The sequence below is a fragment of the Lupinus angustifolius genome, chromosome LG10 (assembly GCF_001865875.1).
Source record: "Lupinus angustifolius cultivar Tanjil chromosome LG10, LupAngTanjil_v1.0, whole genome shotgun sequence".
In the NCBI taxonomy this organism is placed as follows: Eukaryota; Viridiplantae; Streptophyta; class Magnoliopsida; order Fabales; family Fabaceae; genus Lupinus; species Lupinus angustifolius.
The window spans coordinates 8127338-8132037 of NC_032018.1; positions in this window are offsets into that span (position 1 = coordinate 8127338).

Below are 4700 nucleotides of genomic sequence, written 5' to 3' on the forward strand. Positions count from 1 at the left end.
TCACTTGAGCGATAGTCATTCGCTTCAGCGTGAGACATGCTATATTTTTTACTATTTATGATTGTTTGATTGCTTAGGCAATAGCCCTAGATTGGGTGTGAAGTGTATTTACACTTGGGAAAGACCGTGACCCAGAAGATTGAGTCCGGAGCCCAAAATCAACAAACTTATACAAATACCTTTGTTCTTGCGCCTATTTAGGGCCAGGTTTCCGACTGTGATATCGTGATTAGGGCAATGCCCAAAAAGGATTACATGATACCATGTAGTGAGGTCGTCTGACCGTAAGAGGCCTGGACAGATTGTCGTCCAGGATATTCGGTGATGGTTCGTAGTGGTAAGGATGTTATTCCTCTATCACGTGATGATGTAAGATCGGGTTCCACAAGAAGCATTCCTTTGGGAGATGTCTTAGCATGAGCTGATCATATAAAAGAATGATTAAAATATTTAATTGGCTAACATCGGTTAGTGTGCATACTTATTATGGAAAATGAAGTAGTGGAGAGGAAATTTACGGGAGATGTTGAGAAGGATGGCGATGGCGGTGATTCGTCAACAAAGTCTTGAGGGTGAATCTAGGTTAGACGAGTCCCTTGTATTCCTAGATGAGGTATTATGTTGGATCGGACAGTTCTCACAATGCAAACTAGACGATCTCAGACAACCCATCTTTACAATCCGAATCAATGAGAGAGATGCCCAGAAAGTGTTTGATACGATATCGTCCTAAAATGGACAGTTCATTGGAACAGATCAATCATATATCTTTACGAGGAATAGTTTGGTGCTTTCAAATCGGCTTGTTATGGGACCTGTACTCTCGGTTATTTCTGAATAGTTTATTGGGAGGATATTGGTGCAAGGACGAATGAAATAAACATAGCATTCATACATTGAGCTCGTGGATATTAATCCACATGGTTTGAGTTATAATGTCATTCATCATTTGCATTTATGTATGTGATATATATTGTGTATGTTATACATGTCTGTCTGGATGTAATATTCTATGTAATTACACGTTGTCAATGATTAATATTCATTAGATGTCTTACTCCCTCTTCTTTCTAATTGTCTTCTATTCGCATTTTGTTCAGATGGATTGTTCTGCCAGGATTTGGAGTTACCACTTTTCGATGTCCCAGGAGGGGGCATGGAGGATTGAGGGTAACCGTTATACCTACATATGCCCTTATGCCCTAGAGCTAGAGATGGTATGTGATGGGTATTCCATGCACTTTCCCTACCATCACAAGGAGCTGGAGGATTTCTTTACCCTGCCACCACGAAGGCCGACACCTGCTATGCTGTTGACTCAGTCTGTGACTCATCAGGGACCAGATGCTGCAAGCCCTTCTAGGATGCGACAGACTTGGAGTGACGCGATCGGTTCCCAGTATGGAGGAGAACAGCCCGACGGACGATGCCAGACCTCCAGGCGGATGCAAGGGTGATGACTCCGTCGCAACATTTGTCCTATGTTGGTGAGGAGGAGATGGCGGCGGAGGAAGAAGAGCCTACAGATGAAGAGGATGACTTCGTGGAGTTGATCAACATCGAGGACTCTATTGAGGTTGTCAACCTCTCCTACGACTCTGAGATGGAGGAGGACGCAGGCGAGTATTCCAGTACACCCATAGACGTTGGGGCTAGCCGCTAGGAGCTATTTCCATTTCTATTTTGATTTTTTTATTAGGGTACATGTGTAGGGTATTTATTTTGCGAGTAGTTTTATTTGGGCAACGATTAGGATTCCGCATTGTACTTTGTACCAACATTTTATGATATTCTAATGAAGTATGATTCAAAGTTATATTGAGTTCTTTTTTATTACCATTAGCTAATTGTTTTTTATTTTCCGTATTGTATGTTACTTAAAGTGATGTTCCAAAAAGGAAACGAGTATAAGGAAACAAATTTTATATGGCTTCATTACTAAAAAAAACATTTACCCATGTTTGAGCTAGATTTTTGGAGTAACTTTCGAGTCGTTACATAAATGGTTGCCAAAAATGCCCACGGGCCCCACTTACTTTATTGAACTCAAAGTTTCCAATTAATGGTCTATCCAAGGTGTCATGCCCAGCTGACCAAGTCATGCGCCCAACGCTTTGTTTAGTGTGCCTGCGCACCATGATGCACATGGTCCTGGTTTGGTCCTATGTGTCGGTTAGAATGATCATGTGCCCAACACCTGGTTTGGTCCTGTGTCTCGGTCAGAATGACCCTGCGCCCAACTTGGTGCTCATGTGTCTCAGTCAGGTGTGTCTCCATGCTCAACGTCCTTGTGCATGCGCCCAGCTCCCTAGTGCATTTGTTCAGGCCAAATGGCTCTACGCTTGGTTGGCTTGATCCAGTTCTTGGCACGGTCTAGTGCCTGCTTGGCTTGGTCAGCTTCTTGGCCAAGGTCAGATTTTTGGCTCATGCCCAACATGAGGCAATTTATGGACTCCTCCCAAGAAAATCGGGTAACCCCTCTTAGGTCACGTCATCCCCTCCTTCTTGAAGAGAATTTAACCTCAAATTCAAGTGGCCATATCCTCTCGTATCAAAAGAAATCTTATTTATTCTTTCACTCCAACTCTTAACATATTCATCTTGGATCATCCTTTTGACAAATATATTGTTCAATGGTAAAAAATGTGTAATTTGAGAATACCCATTTTTCACATCAAAGTTGAATCTCCAATGTAGCTTGTCTCCACATGTTGACCAGTATGAAGAACACTAAGGATTTCACTGGGAATCATTTTACCAACTCCCTGCAAAAATTGTTCAACAAAATTTGATAAACAACTTTCATTAGTTTGGTTAGTAATAACAAAATATCCCACAAGAGGGTAGGAATAAGGGATGTCTTGTAACCATGGTATTCTTAACCTCACCTTGAATTTCACTCATAGTTTTTTCACTCAAACGGTGTTCCTCACTCACAAGTGTTTCACTTAAATCTCTCTTTCTCACAAGTGTTTCATTCATGATTTCAGGTTCTCGTTTTCTTTTTGTGGATACATTTTGTAATACCCTTTTGAACTCCCTTGGGAAGACTATTAACTCAAACTTTGTTTGGATTGGCTTGGGTTGACTTGATAATTTATTGTGATTGGCTTGTTGATAGGCGTTTGGAGCATATCTACTTCTCATCACATCCTTCAATTTCTCCCAAGTACCAATTGGTTTGGCACTACATCTACTCCTATCTTTTTGGACTTGATTCCACCAACTTAAGGCACATTCTTTAAATTCTGAAGTAGCCACCATAATTTTTTTTTCTCTTCATTGTAAAAATTACAATTGAAGATATTTTCCATTTTCATTTCCTACTTCAAATAGGCTTCAGGATCATCTTTGTCAATAGAGTTTGGAACCTTTATTTTGGCTACTTTTATAGCAAGTTTTCTATCCATCTCTAGCCTCATTTGTTCCATTTGCTTTTGGAAGACTTGGACTTGGATTGTAAACATGGCATACAATGTGGATGTGCTTGACAATTTTGCACTTGACACTTTTGACTCAAATGTTTTGATACTATTTGATTTTTGACTCATCTTTGACACTCTGTTTGGACAATTTTTTTTGGATAGACACTTTTGGACTCTTTTTGGACAATTTTGGGTTGAAACTGGTTTGACAATATGGTTTGACACGTTTTGGTGTTGGTTTGGTACTTTTTGGTTTTGGTTTGACACTTTTGTGTTTTGGATTGACACTTTTAGGCTTACAAAGAAAATAAAAGTAAAGACACAACTCACGAAGGACTTGATACCAACTAAACCACAAGTGGTTTAGACACCAAACAAGAAGTGGCTCTAATACCATCTAATGTGAACCTCCTTTGGGGTGGTTCTCATTTCACGATCGTTCTTGGATGGTGTATTAGCTTTAGCCAAGTTTGCTTGAACCTTGGGCTAGGCTAGACAAGTTTTGGCCGAGATAAGTGTTGATTAAGGCTTGGCCGAGACAAATATATGATTTCATCAAGTTTGTGTGTGATTTGGCCAAAACTAATAGAGTATAATTTAGGTAGCATAAATAACTTGATTGGATAAAAGAAATGGAGAAGATATGAAGATGATGGCGCTGCAAAAAAGTGAATTGTTTGATAAGCCAAGTGATAATCGCCACAAGGAAGAATCCTTGATATGATTGATAATTCTTGGTTCTGCCAAGAATGGTTTTAGGAGCCCTTGCTCAAATAAAGGAAATCAATTCCAAACCAAAATTCAACTTGTTTTATTCATCATTCATGTGGCAATATTTATAGGATGGCTTGCCATACTTGGCCTTGAAGCAAAGGAAATAAATTAAACACATTAAAGCCTAATTCATAGTCATCCAACATTGGATACTATTGCATCTATGATCTTACACAAATACATGGCTATGTTCATGTCATTACACAGCTAGGAGGGTAATTAGTGAAATCTTACACATACTTATTTATCTACATTATTACATTAAAGACACAAATAATGAGAAGCATAGGATTCTTCTTCAACTTGATTCTTCGTTGTATAACTCCACGACACAATTGTCTTATATGAAAGGTAAAGTGCTTTGAATTCCCTAGATCATTTAATCCTCATGGTTATGAGGATAAATCTCATTAAGCACATGTCCATTTCATGACATAACTCACCCGTAAAGTCTTCCTTGTCTAGCATAATTTGTTGTCACATTGGATTCCTTTGTGGAAT